Consider the following 17,257-nt stretch of genomic DNA (forward strand, 5'->3'; position numbering starts at 1 on the left):
GTTGTGCTGAGCCATCGGTGTACATGACTCTATGATATTATTCAATAGGCAGCGTGTTTGCTGGAACTAGGTATTCCAGTTTGTATTGCAAGAATTCTTGAGTTTGTAATTTTGGATCAAAGATGTAGTCTACATCAGTGGCTGTCAAAGACGTGGCACATTGTATCCAACGTGGACATAATGCTTTAGAGTTAGGGACGCTTGGTTTTGTAACACCCTCAAGGGCTGGAATTGGAGAATCAACAATAATGCGTTTATCATGGGCTAGAGGTCTTTCTTTAATGACAGCCATCTGAACAGCAGTGAGAATTTTCTCAGTGGGAGCAAAACGTTGTTCTGCTGCTGAGTACAAATGTGATTTGTAAGCAATCGGGACAGTCTCACCCTCATTAAAAGTTACATAAGTGAAACCAATGGCACCAGCAATTACTCTGATGACCAAATGTGTTTTATTGTCCCTTGTGTGTAAGTGTTGAGCTGCAAGCATTTCTGTCTGCAGTTCCCTAGTATTCATGTGTGTTTGACTGTCCAAAATTTACTTGAAAAGTAAGGACGTGTCAAGTCGTATCGTATACAGATTTTATTCGCGATGCATAATCAGGAATGTAAATTCTGCCAAAATTTAGGAAACCCAATAGAGATTGGAGTTTTTTAATTGTGTTTGGAGGTTGTAATTGCGCGCATTTTTCTAAGAATTGTGGTGCTAGGCTCATTCCTTTCATATGCCAGAAACAGGACGCTGAAGAAGGCTATTTTTGTTTTTTTTTAAAGTTGAATTTGTAGCCAAATTCAGCAAATCCCACAACAATGCGGGCTACCTGTCTTAAATGTTGTAGCAATTCATCATCCGTAAGATAGATATCATCTACATAGGACAATGCTTCAGGGTCAATGTCCTGCAAAATTGCAGTCACACGAGCTGCAAACAGATCTGGGCTGTTCTTGTACCCCTGAGGTAAACAACAGAATTTTTTCTGGGAGCCTAGAGCAATGAAACTTGTTAAGTCTCTACTATCAGGCGCTATATTCTGGCAGAAAAAAAGCCATTGGAAATATCCAGTGTTGTTTTGTATTTTTGCACATTATGTTGTTCATCAGTGCTGTGCTATGTGAGTTTTGTATAGCATATGTGCGTGTATAACTGTTTAAGTGTCTGTAGTCTAAGACTATTCTGTATGAATCGTCCGGTTTAGCTACTGGGAATAAAGGGTTATTCATTGGGGAGAAGCAGGGTTCAATTATGCCCTGGTACATCTCATCCTACATGATTGCGATATAATGCGGGTGCCTGTGCCAATGCCCAATCAATGGCATAGGATTCAGTGAGTTCCTCCGGAACAAGGGGCGAGAAAGAATGTTTAATAACATCTTCGCCATATGGGCAGGTACAGACAAATTCAGGTGGCCAATCTTGTTCGGCCAACAAAACAACATATATATTTACCACGCGTTCCCAGAAGATTGCATCTATTATGCGTTCAATGTCTCCTTCTAACTGCATGTCTGCAGTTTCTACTTGTAGAAAGGCCTCAGTTGCTTTCACCTCAAGATGCTCTAGAAGACTCTGGCGAACTATTGTGACCTCTGCTGCACTGCCTAGCAGTGCTAGTGCCCACTTCCTGTCCTTCAAGAGGACCCTCTTCTTGAGTGGCATGTCGTACTGCGACTGCTGCCACCTTTTTCTTTTTAAATTGGGGTTTCTGTTGGGGAGGTTTCTCTTGCTTTTTAACCAAAACCTCTGATGAGTGTTGTGATTCCTGTCTCGGTTTCACATACTATGTTCTTTGCTTTGATCGCCCACCTCTCTCACTGCGTTTTTCCAATGAGTCTGGAAAGGAACGAGATTGGCATGTATCAGTATACTGATATCTATCAGGCGTTTTTATATTATCCCTATTTCTGAGATTATATCTATTCTGTGGGGTCTTCGTACGCGGAGATTCTCCCCTTTCTTTTTTAGGTGTTTGTTGTTTTTTATCCCAGCGTTTCTTATTACTCTAAGGAGCTTGCTTGGAAAAGTCTTTATTAGATTTGCCCTGAAATTGTGGTTTAGTTGGTCTGGCCCCTAGGCTATCTCGACCAATACTGGAATAGGTCTTTGCAATAATCTTTGGCAGCTCGCGTTCTTGATCCTGTTGAGGAACATCCCGGAGACGCATGCACACTGCAAGTGCCACTGCTTCCCCTTTAAGTTTACTTAAAATAATTGAGGATGCTGTGGCAAAATTGCCCATTAATTGCATCCCCAAGTCCAGGGCTGGAGCAGCCCAGTATTCGTCTTGAATATGTTTCAACACTTCCAGTAAATTAGCAAGTGTCTGTGTACCATGTGCAGTATTATAGAGCGCGGCAAATACCGTGCCCCATGTATTACAGTTATCAACTGTAGGCACCATCCCAAATGGCAAGCACATCGTTAGAATTCTATGTTTATCGTGAGGTCCCGTTTGGGGAAATACTGCTTCCAGTGCATTTATTTTTTGAGCTAGCTAAAACAGAATTTCTTCTCATTTGGCGGGTACTTTACCCATGATCGAATGTACAGGCGCAGGGTTTATACCTGGCGCCACTGCATGTTGTTGTGCTGGAGCAGCACGTGCTGGGTTTGTATTCAATGTTTGCGTTACAAACTGTACTAATCGTCTGTATGTCGCTGTTAGTTCAATATATAAGCGACGAACCTCAGCTACTGCTAAAGTAGCTACTGCAGGGTGAGGTGTATAAGTGGGCAATAAAGGCCAGGTAGTGTCGCGTTGGCTCTCATTATCCTAAATGAGACTACTGGATTTCTAGGCAGCAGGATCGATAACGGTGTGGGGGACTGAGTCTGACCCTCTGTCAACCTAAATCCGGTTTTTGCTCCGGCTAACTAGCAGTGTCTCATTTCTCCCACAGGGAAGGGATGATTGGGCAGCCGAGTGCATGACATCTTTGGAACTTCTCAGGGAAGCCGTGGTCACTCAGATCCAAACCAGCTCTCTCATTTACAATATGATCTCATGTACAAATGACAAAGGCAGTTTAAGTTTTATATAATGTTTTAATAAAACGACTGCATTTTAGATATTAAGGCGTGAGCCGCAATAACCAGAACCATACAACACAGTAGGATTGAAATAGTCACGAGGAGAGTGAAACATGAGAATAACGCTATCATGGTGTTAACAATTTCTACTCTCTCTCAGCTAGTTCTATTTCGAGCACAGCATGTTAAGCTTCTAACTTGCATTTCAGATTCCCTGGGAAGACATCAACCCTCATACCTGAGCAAAGGCCTGTGATCTGTTTCAGCATCTGCAATAAGGCAGTCAGCATCTAGTTGTGGTTCCCTGGTCGGAATCTCCCTCTCTCTTGTATTGGGACAAGGAAGTGTTTTTATAACTAACATGTCAGCGTGATCACAAAATGTCCTACGCAGGAATGCCAAAGACTAAACTCCTACCACGTCTATCGGCAATGTACCAGACTGTATCCTTGACTGAAGCACAGAGTGAACAAGAATGTGTTATGGAGAACTACAGTGCTGAAGTAGTCTAAACAGTGTGATATGAATATAAAACAAGACCGTAGAACTGGCTATTTGAAAAATAACAGTACGAAGCCTAATAAAAAGCATTTAGAGCAAAGTGCACAGAGGCTCTAAGCTGCAAGCAAACGAATAAAATACAACCAGGGCAAAGTGCACAAAGGCCTAAAGCCTGAAGCTAATGCGCAAAGGATACATAAAACTAACCACACTACACCCAATAATAGAAATATGCCCCAGATAAAAACAATACATAAAAATATATATTTCGACAAGGTCAGAAGACAACAAAGTCATAAATTTGGGAAGCATGTGACGATAAAGCCAAATTCAATATAATGTCAATGTTTTAGGAGAGAGAAAAAAAAAATCCAATTGTCAGACAGAAGCAATAGAAAGCAGGAGCTCCTCCACTTCGACATATGTCAATATCGGAAGATCCACGCCAAAAAATTCCATGGAGCAGGTGTGTTCCAAAGCCCCAAAACCATTCAGGGCGGCACCCCGTGCAGGGCCTATGAATGAGACAATACCATCTTCCTCCAGGAAGGGAATCTCATAAACTGCCTCGCGAAGCAAACACAACCGTAGTGCACAAGTCTGGGAATGAGCCCTAATTGGGAACATCAACAGATCAGCATCAACCACTGGAGGGCGCTGCAGTGAGAGACAGAGAGTCAGTGCATGTTCAAACAAGCACCAGAGGCACCGAAACACGGGTTGCACACAATCCAAAACCGGCCGGAATGTCAGAGACCAGTCACACTCCAAATGTCCCAGGAGTGTCGCTCCAAAATGCTGTATCATGCGTTCACGACACAGCTGCGTCGACGGGAGCAGCAATATAGGATCTCGTCATGGCGGGACAGCCATTACGGAAGAACAGCAGCAATAACAAGACTACAGCCAATAAAGCCAAAGTAATCGGGAAACCCCCAAAAATGCTTCCGAAAATAGAGTGTATAGCCGAAGGTATTAAACCGAATATGGAAGAGAAGGTGTGACCAAAACCAACACCAACGACTTTGAAAAAATGTGCAATTCCAGCAGTGCTGGACGCATTAAATATACGTCCCACAAGCTCACCAAAGTGACTCGGAAAGTTAGTATTCAAAAGGGACTGTATCTCTGCTGATGACCTCGCCACCTGAAGTGCGTAGGTCTCACTAGCAGATGTAAGGGCCACATGCTTTTGAAACAATAGAGCCTTTAGTCGACTCAACTTGTCAAAATTTACCTTGGAAGTAGCAATATGAGGCCAGATGTCTGCTACCTCCCTAATTTGAGTGGGGGGAAACAACACATTCCCGCAGCACGAAACGGCCTTGGTGACAACGACTACGTAAACTATTCCAGCACGCATGCCACAGCAGCATTCGCTGTTAAGAACAATGTAACTGCCGTTAGAAAGCACCTGGAAAGTGTTTTTAATAACCGGGACTGGAACTCCCTTCAGATAACAAGCTAAGTTAGCAATCGAAGCGTTACACGCCCCGTGCAAGGACAGCTGTTTACAAACCATGGAATGGCTGACAGAAGTTTCGCATTCACTACCGCTAAGAAAAACCTCCCTCAAACCATTAATACATCTGTATAGAAAGGGAAGCTCCCACACCTCGTATATGTAACTGTCTCCCAACTGTTCGTATCTACCCACCGGAATGTGCTTCAAACAAGAAGTAAATTGCAGAGTGGAGATAGGCAAATTAATAACCCCATGAATCAACCACTCAGCTGACAGAATCTCAGCAACCGTGAAAGGCAGTTTCTCCAATTTTTCAATATTTAACATGACATACGTCGCTTCCTTTTTCGCCATCAGCTGTTGTTGACAAGTCAAATTAAAGGAAACAAATATCTCCCTGGCACGAATGTGCTGCCACGGGACGCGACCTGCCTTCAAGGTCTGTAGAGTCCAACCCAGCTACATGATGGACCGCGTCTGACTCTGCCCATGATATAAAGAAGACATATCCGACTTAATAATGTCTATAGCAGAGGAAACGATGCTGTCAATCGTGTAAAAACGGTCAGAAAGGGTATGCATGCCATTATCCACAACAGACAAAGCCTGTATCAGGTTTTCCTGATCAATTTGCCTCAGCCGGGCTGCTGCCTCCTGTTGTGAAAGCTTCCAAATCTCATTATATACTTCGTTTAAAAATCATTTCTTCCGAGGTACCTTAGGTCCTGACAAAAAATCTTGTAAGTCAGTATCATTAGACAGTAACGTGAGATGTGATTTAACTGCATCCAGCGTGGATGATTTCAACCATTGCTGACAAAGCTTTCCCACGCTGTATGTAGTTATGATATCAACATGTTCTGGTGAAATGTAGCGAGGGTCTGCCCTACTAGTCCTGAACCCCCCTGAAGAGGTGACAAAACGTTGATGACACTTATTAGTGTCTACAGGCCATAATAACCACCCGCCCGGATGTACCAATGAAGTGTTAAGTGTACCATTCTGGACCCAGTTTGTAAGCTCACTAAACGTAGCATTAACATATCGCTGCCAATTGTTAAATTTGGAAGGGACAGGTATACTAGGCAAATTTAACTCCCTAATCGTTGCCAAGCCCAAACAGCTAGTCTGTTGTACTGTGTCATTGAGGAAAATCATTTGCACAGGGATAATACATGCTCTAAATAATGTGTCCCTGCCCTGCATCTGCCACTTTTTTGTTCCCCAGACACTTTTTAAGTCAACAGTATTACACCAATATTCATACCCCTCAACTGAAAGTTTAGATACAAACAAATTCGAATACAGCAATTTAGTATCGGTCAATAACATCTTCTTATTAACATACGGAGTAACTTTAAAATAGTAAGACTTAGCATTATGTCGGTTATGCCCAGAAAAATATGCAAATTTATCATAATACGTTTTCGAACTCCCCTGTGGAGGAGTTGGGCAATGTTCCCATTGCACATATTCAAATATGGACTTAGAGCTACTAGCTTTATGAATATAGTGGTGTCCATAATAGTTGTAGCAAAACATGTCACCATGATTATCTCTAAATAGGTAAGTATCTTCATCGTCATAGACAGTATAATATTGCAATTCTGTCAGCATAGAATCTACTGTCTTCACATCCCAATCATCAGAAACAATGCCTGGTATAACGATATAATTCATAGATAATTTGAGAATATACGGTATTTGAATCAATTCAGTAGGACCATATATATCAAACATTACTTTATCCCACACAATCCCATCCGGAACCGGTATTGCAGAAATGTTTACATCGGACAAGTCTCTTTGAACCATATAAGACGAAAAATGTGGTTTTAACACTGTCTCCACGTGCTCAATTTCAGATCGTTCAGGAAGAAAATGACCATGTATTACTAGAAAAAAAGTAACCACAAATCCCAACCACAAAAAAAGAGTCATTACAGCCATAAAAAGCCACAAATAGTTCCAAGGAAAAACAAAATATGTGCGTTTAAGCCAACACAGCAGCTTACGTGGACCTCGGATTGAAGATAGTGAGGACGAGGAGTCTGACACCGCATCATCAGTGTTGTTGAAGCAGCCAGAGGCAGTTCTTGCAAAAGGTGCAACTGTGAACAAAGAAGCAGATGGAGGCTCTCGCCTTGGCACACTGTAAACCACATGTTCAGAAACATCAGTAGAACATACAGCGACTTGATCAAAAGATTCCAAATTAATTGTCGTCTGTGGAACAATCGCAAGATCATCTTCCACCCTCCCCAAGCTCGGAGAGGAAACAGCGTCGGTGTAAATCACCTGCAGCGGGACTTCTTCCCCAGTAGTGAGAGGGATTCCGGAACTACTGGGTGTCCCTCTTGGTCTGCTGTGCAGAATCGGCCACATGTTGTAACTTGACATTATCAATGGAAACAAAGCGATTTCCTTTGGCCCCTTGCAGCGGCGGTAATATTACAGTTCTGGTGCCGCTAACCCCTAATACAGGGACTGGTGTTCGATAAGAAGGACCAAATTCTTTCTTTACTGCGACCTTTTCACGCACTAGATCCCCAATCCTAGGTATCCAACCAGTAGACGTTACTGGCTCATCCTTAATTCCTGAGGAGGCAGCACTTGCAGAAGAGTTATCTTCACGGAATCGTTGTAAATCCTGCAAGACAGTGATACGATCATTTATGTCAAAGGGCGTATCTGCCACCTCCACACCAGGACCATCGAGATCAGGAACATACATTCGTGTTCCAAACAGGCACTCATATGAAGTACGACCCCCCAGGGACCTTCTAGGCAAGTTATTAAGTGCTCTCTGTACTCCATACAGGTGGGCTAGCCAACTACGACCCGTACCTATAACTCTGGCCGTTAAGGATTACTTTAAATCACGATTTAAACGCTCCACAACAGAATTTCCCTCGGGATGAAATGGAGACGAGAATTGGAGTTGGAGCCCCAACGAAGCCATGGTGTCCCTGAATGCCTTAGAGGCAAAAGCAGGGCCCTGGTCTGAATGAAAAGCCACAACTGCAAATGTATCGACAAAGATGCGCAAATCTTTAATAACAGTTCGAGCGTCAGCCGAGCGCTGTGGCCAGACCCACACAAATCTGGAGCACGAATCTACAGCAACCAATATATATTTGTATGAACTGTCCGGTGTCAGCGGACCAAAGTGGTCCAAGTACACACACTGTAAAGGTTTATTTGAAATCAGAAGGGGCGTCTGCTGCGGGCGTCTAGCCGTCGAAGCTTTAATTTGTTGACAGACGTCACAACAAAGGACATACTGCTTTGTCTCCTTATAGAGACCAGGCCACCAGTAACGAGCCTGTAAAAGTGAAATCGTGGCAGCCACACCAGCATGTGCAGATGCCGCCCCCTCATGTGCTGCAGATATTAATCGAGGTCTTTCAACCTTATTGGGCATTTCACGTACACCAACGCCTGGAATTTTAACAGCAGCATTTAGCATACTACCCAAGCAGTAACTATATTTAGAAGGGAATCCTTTAGGAAATGGCGTACCATCAGCCGTAGCTTGTATGGCAGCCGAAACCTCTGTGTCTGGTTTGGAACTCGAATGAGTCACTGCAGCCACAGTGGCGACAGCCACTGCCAACTTCGCGGCTTCATCAGCCAAAGTATTCCCAGCAACGTGTATTCCAACGCGCTTGTGTCCAAGTGTATGTACAACATGGACTTTAGGAAGCGTTTCTTTCAGACCCGCAACCTTACCCCACAACAATTTGTGTTTAATGGTGTTGCCTTTAGAATCTCTGAACCCATTCAACATCAAATAGTGTAAATATTAATTGAAAGACTGAACACAGTAGTAGGAGTCACAGACCAGCAATGTTAAAGTCGCCGGATCCGCGTGTTCCAATGCTAACAATAAAGCTTTGAGCTCAGCCAGCTGTGCCGTACAATCTCCCAAAGTCTGTTTATAGGTATGTCGGGGGCAGAACACTTCCCCCTCCATAGTGCCGCTCACCACCGCACATGCAGCAGAATATTGTTGTTTAGTCCCAACCGCTGGTTGCGCAGAGCCATCGGTATACATGACCACCTGATATTGGTCAATAGGCAATGTGCCAGCAGGAACTGGGTATTCCATTTCATATTGAAGAAATTCTTGAGTCTGCAGTTTAGGGTCAAATATGTAATCTACATCAGTGGCTGTCAAAGACGTAGCCCATTGTATCCATCGCAGGTGTAAAGCTTTCGAATTAGGAACACTCACTTTTGTAACAGCTTCCAAGGCTGGAATTGGGGAAATGACAATGATGCGTTGGCCCTGGGCAAGAGGTCGTTCTTTAATCACAGTCATCTGTACTGCAGTGAGTATTTTCTCAATCTGTGCAAATTGTTGTTCTGCAGCAGAATACAAGTGGGACTTGTATGCAATCGGGACTGTCTCACCCTCATTAAAGGTGACATACGTAAACCCAACAGCCCCAGGTATCACCCTGATGACTAAATGCGTTTTATTGTCCCGTGTGTGTAAATGTTGAACTGCTAAGAGATCAGTTTGCAAATCTCGTAGTATATGTGTATGCTCAATTGTCCAAAATCATCTCGAAAAATTTGAGCGAATCAACTCGTATAATGGTTTTATACGCGTAGCAGAATCAGGAATGTAAGTTCTGCCAAAATTCAGAAACCCCAACAATGACTGGAGCTTCCGAACCGTATTAGGAGGCTGCAACTGAGCACATTTCTCCAACAAATGTGGCGCTAAGCTCTTGCCCCCATTCGACAATTCATATCCCAGGAAAATGACGCTGAGGAAGGCAATCTTTGATTTCTTAAAATTAAACTTATAGCCAATTTCAGCAAACCCCACAACAATGCGTGCTACACGCCTAAGATGTTGCAGAATCTCATCATCTGTCAAATATATATCATCAACATATGATAACGCCTCAGGGTCCAACTCGTGCAGAATCTAAGTCACACGAGCCGAAAATAGTCCTGGGCTATTCTTATACCCCTGAGGCAAACGACAAAACTTTTTCTGAGAGCCAAACGCACTGAAACTGGTATAGTCCCGACTTTCGGGCGCTATATTTTGGCAGAAAAATCCATTCGAGATATCTAATGTTGTTTTGTATTTTTTACGCACAATATTATTCATAAGCGCTGCGCTATGTGAATTCTGTATTGCATATGTGCGTGTATGTCCATTTAAGTGTCTGTAATCCACCACTATCCTATATGAATGGTCCGGTTTAGCAACTGGAAATAAGGGATTATTCATTGGCGAGACACAGGGTTCAATCACACCCTGGTACTCCAATTGTGTAAGAATTTTCCTAACCGATGCCCTTGCCTCAAATTTGATAGGATACTGCGGCTGCGGCTGAGGTTCGCCCTTTATTGGAATTAGATGATAAGGTGATTGTCTATCCCACCCCACGTTATTTCTATATAGGGCGGGGGCTTCTGCTAGAGCCAATGATTTACTATAGGACACCGCTAGTTCTCTCTGAACAAGTGGTGAGAATGAAGGTGTAATAACCTCCTCCCCAACCGGACAGTCGCGAACAAAGTCAGGTGGCCAATCTTGTTCGGCCAGCAGAACATCATATGATTTTACCACATGGTCCCAAGAGATGGCCTGTACAATGCGGTCAATGTCCCCTTCTAATCGCAGAGTTACTTTATATACTCTATCAGGATCAGAGACTCGCATATCCGCCGTTTCGACTTGTATGAAGTCATCAGTTGCTTTCACCTCCAGATGCTCTAGAAGACTCCAGCAAACTATTGTGACCTCTGCCGCGCTGTCTAACAGTGCCAACGCCCATGTCTTGTTCGTCAAGAGAACTCTCTTCTTGAGCAGCATGTCTAACTGAGACAGCTGCCACTTTCTTCTTTTTACATTGTTGTTTTTGTTGGAGTGGTTTCTCTTCTTGTTTAATAGAAACCTCTGTTGAGCGTTGTGAGTCCTGTCTCGGTTTCACGTACTCATTTCTCCGCTCTGACCGCCCACCTCTCTCACTTCTCTTGTCCGAGGAGTCCTGAAAGGAACGAGATTGGCGTGTATCAGTATATTGATATCTATCAGGCGTTTTCAAATTATCCCTATTCCTGAGATTATACCTATTCTGCGGGCTCTCCGGCTGCGGAGACTGTCCCCCATCTTTCTTAGGTGTTTGCTGTTGTTTCTTTTCCCAGCGCTTTTTAGTCCCCTCAGGTTGCTGTTGTTTAGCATTTTCTTTATTATTTTTACCCTGTAATTGGGGTTTTTGTGGTCTAGCCCCTAGGCTATCGCGACCAATACTAGAATATGTTTCTGCTATTATTCTCGGGAGTTCCCGCTCTTGATTAATCTGCGGAACGTCCCGAAGACGCATTCGCACTGCTAGTGCTACTGCCTCTCCCTTGATATTACTCAAAATAATAGAAGAAACAGCGGCAAAATTGCCCATCAACTGCATGCCCAAATCTAAGGCAGGGGCAGCCCCATATTCATCTTGAATTTGTTTAAGTACCTCCGGTAAATTAGCTAATGTCGGTGTACCGTGTGCCGTAGTGTAGAGCGTGGCAAACACCGTGCCCCAGGTATTACAATGATCCACAGTAGGAACCATCCCATACGGCAAACACATCGTCAAAATTCTATGTTTATCCTGAGGTCCCTTATGGGGAAATACTGCTTCCAGCGTATTAATTTTTTGCGCCAGCCAAAATTGAGTTTCCTCTCGTTTAGCCGGCACTTTACCCATAACTGAGTGCACAGTGGCCGGATTAATACCCAGAACCACTGCTTGTGGATGCGCCGGAGCAGCACGCACTGCATTAGTATTTAATGCCTGCATTACAAACTGAACAAGTCTTCTGTATGTAGTTGCTAAGTCTATATATAAACGACGCACGTCAGACACTGCCAAATTAGCAACCGCAGGATATGGTGTGTAAGTAGCCAATAAAGGCCAGGTCGGACCATCATTACTCAGTGGACCTAACCTTACTTGTGCTACCGTGTGTGGGAGGGCGCCATCAAGCCAATTATGGTGTTCTTGATAAGATAAAGGTATCTCTAAGTATGCATAAGCCCTGTATTGTCCAGGGACATTCGCAACAGTGTATTCGTGAAAAGTGTTTGTACCCCCATCAACTGCTAGAAAGATGACCCAAGAACAAAAAAGTTCAGTTCTATAGGCTGCATGGGCATCCACCACAAAAGTGACCGGACCCCCCTGGACTGTCAGGCCATGTGCTATCAGATGTAATGTGAGCGGTTGTCGCATATTAAGCGCTATATTCACTACATTAGGATTCGCCATTTGTAAAAACAGCGCTAGGTCAGAGAAGGCCCACCACTATCGGGGTTTTCCTTTCAGAGTTCAAGCTTGAACAACCAACCACTGAGTAATAGGATATACCTATCCCGTGGTGGCGGAAATCCTCAGTCCCACGGACGTCTCCGCTTACGGAACTGAGTAGTCAATATATATATGAGACCGAGAGAGTCAGCCGGACCCGAAAATTAGAGCCAGACCAATCGTTGGCGGCGCCATGTCGCGTTGGCTCTCATTATCCTAAATGAGACTACTGGATTTCTAGGCAGCAGGATCGATAACGGTGTGGGGGACTGAGTCTGACCCACATGTAACCCACGTCTAACTAGCAGTGCCTCATTTCTCCCACAGGGAAGGGATGATTGGGCAGCCGAGCGCATGACATCTTTGGAACTTCTCAGGGAAGCCGTGGTCACTTAGATCCAAACCAGCTCTCTCATTTACAATATGATCTCATGTACAAATGACAAAAGCAGTTTAAGTTTTATATAATGTTTTAATAAAACGACTGCATTTTAGATATTAAGGCGTGAGCCGCAATAACCAGAACCATACAACACAGTAGGATTGAAATAGTCACGAGGAGAGTGAAACATAAGAATAACGCTATCATGGTGTTAACAATTTCTACTCTCTCTCAGCTAGTTCTATTTCGAGCACAGCATGTTAAGCTTCTAACTTGCATTTCAGATTCCCTGGGAAGACATCAACCCTCATACCTGAGCAAAGGCCTGTGATCTGTTTCAGCATCTGCAACGAGGCAGTCAGCGTCTAGTTGTGGTTCCTTGGTCGGAATCTCCCTCTCTCTTGTATTGGGACAAGGAAGTGTTTTTATAACTAACATGTCAGCGTGATCACAAAATGTCCCTATGCAGGAATGCCAAAGACTAAACTCCTACCACGTCTATCGGCAATGTACCAGACTGTATCCTTGACTGAAGCACAGAGTGAACAAGAATGTGTTATGGAGAACTACAGTGCTGAAGTAGGCTAAACAGTGTGATATGAATATAAAACAAGACCGTAGAACTGGCTATTTGAAAACTAACAGTACGAAGCCTAATAAAAAGCATTTAGAGCAAAGTGCACAGAGGCTCTAAGCTGCAAGCAAACGAATAAAATACAACCAGGGCAAAGTGCACAAAGGCCTAAAGCCTGAAGCTAATGTGCAAAGGATACATAAAACTAACCACACTACAGTAGGACCATCATTACTTAGAGGACCTAACCTAACTGGTAATATTATGTGGGGTAGGGCGCCATCAAGCCAATTATTATGTTCTTGATAAGATAAAGGAATTTCTAATTATGCATATGCCCTGTATTGTCCAGGTACGTTTGCAAGTGTACAGTAATTAAATGTGTTTGTGTTTCCATCAACTGCTGGAAATGTGACCCAACAATAGAGAAGTTCTGTTCTATAAGCTGCATGGGCGTCCACCACAAATGTGACTGGACTCCTCTGGGCCGTTAGGCCATTTGCTAATAAATGTGCAGTCAGAGGTTGTCTCATATTGACTGCTATTGCTACCTGTTGCGGATTTGCCACATTAGATAGTAAATTTGTTCAGAGAAGGCACGCCAAATAGGGTTTTTCCTTTTAGAGTTGACGCGTGAACAACCTCCAGCATCAGATAGGATTCCCTACGTAGCTGAGGAGGAAGTCCTCAATACCACAGACATCTCCATATATACTACTGAGGTATTGTTGCATATAGTGAGACAGAGATACTCAGGAGGACCCGAAAATTAGAGCCTGACCAAACGTTGACTGCGCCATGTTGGTAGGGTCTCATTATTCTAATAAGACTACTGGATTTTGAGCAGTAGAATCACCTGCGGTGTGGGAGACTAAGGCCCTCATTATGAACACAGCGGTCAAAACTGCTGTGTTCATGCTGGCGGTCTTTCTAGTGGCCGCCAGCTCCCCTGGAACGCCGCAGGCCGTAGTATAAATATATTCCTCTGGGCTGGCGGGCAGAAATATTGTTTCCGCCCGCCGACCCAGAGGAATGCCTTGCCGGGACATTGACGGCGGCTCCAATGCCTCTGAGCGGTGGGTGCAGCTGCACCCATCGCGCAGATCACTGCCTGTAAATCGGGCAGTGACCTGCGCGATGGGGCACCGCACAGGGGCCCCTGCACAGCCCATGCCAAGTGCATGGGCAGTGCAGGGGCCCCCAGGGGTGCCCCGGTGCACCCCTTCTGCCAGCCTTTCCCTGGTGGGGAAACCTGCCAGGGAAAGTCTGGTGGATTTGGGATCCTTATCCGAGGGGCAGCACCGCTGCCCTGTCGGATAATGATGCCGTACACCGCGGTAACTTCGGTTCATACGCAGTGCCAATGAATACATGGAGACCTTGCTTGCTTGCTAACACACGTGGAACTGCGTCACCGCAGTTCGTCCTTTATTTATACCCATGCTCTGCGCCCCTCCCGGACACGCAGAGCACGTTATACAAACAGGGAGAGCCCGAATGGCTCCCCGCATACTCTTTACATCCCCCCCATGTTTTACTCCACATGGACAGGGATTAACGAATAAACTTAAACAAACGATTAAACGTTACCCCACGGACCCCACACGGGGAATGAGTGAAAGAAGGTAATAGAAATAACAAATAAACCAAACTGCTTTAATTCCGGAACAACCTACGTTCCCATCCCCACAAATACTGTCCCCTTTAGACATCTGGACACCTTCTCGTGCTATCAGCATCGGTCTTAAACAGTGTTCCATCGCTGGAAGATGATAACGAAAAACAGTTCACGAACAGCCTGCTTGACAGACAAAATCTTTCAGCTGACTACTTGGTACGGGATTGGGGCGTAAGTCATACCTCGCACTTCTAGTGCGCACACCTCTATGCTCAGGAGCAAAACCAGGCCTAGTTTGCTCAGTTAGCACAGGTCCGGTGACACTCTCAGTCTCTCCAGACATCATTGATGGACCACATGTTATGTCATCCATTTCTCCTTCTTCTTCAGCCGACGCTCTCATGCCAGCTCTCCGAAAATGTGACACATTTCGTGTCACTCTCTGTCTTCCTCTAGCCGCAGTTATCATCGACCCTTTGACACCAATAACCTCCCACACCTCAGGCTCGAACGGTGTCCTGAACTTCCCTCCACCTCGTCGACATCTCACCACCACCCGATCACCTTCTAGAAAACCTTGATACTTGGCTCTTCGTTTGACACTGGCCTTCTGATTCGTGATTTCCCGTCGTCTTTGAGTGGCCTTAACATCCAGCATAGGAGGTTTCCACCTAGGACCTGATGGAATACAGTCACGTGGAGACACCTTGAACATTAGAGCGGAGGGGGCACACCCAGTGGTGCTATGGGGTGTTTGACGATAAGCGCTCAAAAACTGGTACAAACACTGTTCACTGTCTTCTCTTTGCTCAACTCCAATCCTGAGGGCCCTATTCAAAGTTTGCATAAACCTTTCGACGTCCCCATTTGCCTGAGGCCAGTAGGGCATTATCTTACGATGATGAATCGCCAACCCATCAAGGTACGATCGAAACTCTTGCCCCTGAAATGGAGGACCATTGTCTGTTCTAATTTCGTCGGGCAGGCCGAACAACGCAAATGTCTTCTGGAGAACTGGCCGTACATTTTCAAACGCCGTGGATGCTATAACCTCGACCACAGGGAATTTTGTGTAGGAATCGATCAAAACAGCGGTCAGCCTTCCATCTCTCAGCTAGTTCTATTTCGAGCACAGCATGTTAAGCTTCTAACTTGCATTTCAGATTCCCTGGGAAGACATCAACCCTCATACCTGAGCAAAGGCCTGTGATCTGTTTCAGCATCTGCAACGAGGCAGTCAGCGTCTAGTTGTGGTTCCTTGGTCGGAATCTCCCTCTCTCTTGTATTGGGACAAGGAAGTGTTTTTATAACTAACATGTCAGCGTGATCACAAAATGTCCCTACGCAGGAATGCCAAAGACTAAACTCCTACCACGTCTATCGCCAATGTACCAGACTGTATCCTTGACTGAAGCACAGAGTGAACAAGAATGTGTTATGGAGAACTACAGTGCTGAAGTAGGCTAAACAGTGTGATATGAATATAAAACAAGACCGTAGAACTGGCTATTTGAAAACTAACAGTACGAAACCTAATAAAAAGCATTTAGAGCAAAGTGCACAGAGGCTCTAAGCTGCAAGCAAACAAATAAAATACAACCAGGGCAAAGTGCACAAAGGCCTAAAGCCGGAAGCTAATGTGCAAAGGATACATAAAACTAACCACACTACAGTAGGACCATCATTACTTAGAGGACCTAACCTAACTGGTAATATTACGTGGGGTAGGGCGCCATCAAGCCAATTATTATGTTCTTGATAAGATAAAGGTATTTCTAATTATGCATATGCCCTGTATTGTCCAGGTACGTTTGCAAGTGTACAGTAATTAAATGTGTTTGTGTTTCCATCAACTGCTGGAAATGTGACCCAACAATAGAGAAGTTCTGTTCTATAAGCTGCATGGGCGTCCACCACATATGTGACTGGACTCCTCTGGGCCGTTAGGCCATTTGCTAATAAATGTGCAGTCAGAGGTTGTCTCATATTGACTGCTATTGCTACCTGTTGCGGATTTGCCACATTAGATAGTAAATTTGTTCAGAGAAGGCACGCCAAATAGGGTTTTTCCTTTTAGAGTTGACGCGTGAACAACCTCCAGCATCAGATAGAATTCCCTACGTAGCTGAGGAGGAAGTCCTCAATACCACAGACATCTCCATATATACTACTGAGGTATTGTTGCATATAGTGAGACAGAGATACTTAGGAGGACCCGAAAATTAGAGCCTGACCAAACGTTGACTGCGCCATGTTGGTAGGGTCTCATTATTCTAATAAGACTACTGGATTTTGAGCAGTAGAATCACCTGCGGTGTGGGAGACTAAGGCCCCCATTATGAACACAGCGGTCAAAACTGCTGTGTT

This window comes from Pleurodeles waltl, chromosome 5 (assembly GCF_031143425.1).
Source record: "Pleurodeles waltl isolate 20211129_DDA chromosome 5, aPleWal1.hap1.20221129, whole genome shotgun sequence".
Taxonomy (NCBI): Eukaryota; Metazoa; Chordata; class Amphibia; order Caudata; family Salamandridae; genus Pleurodeles; species Pleurodeles waltl.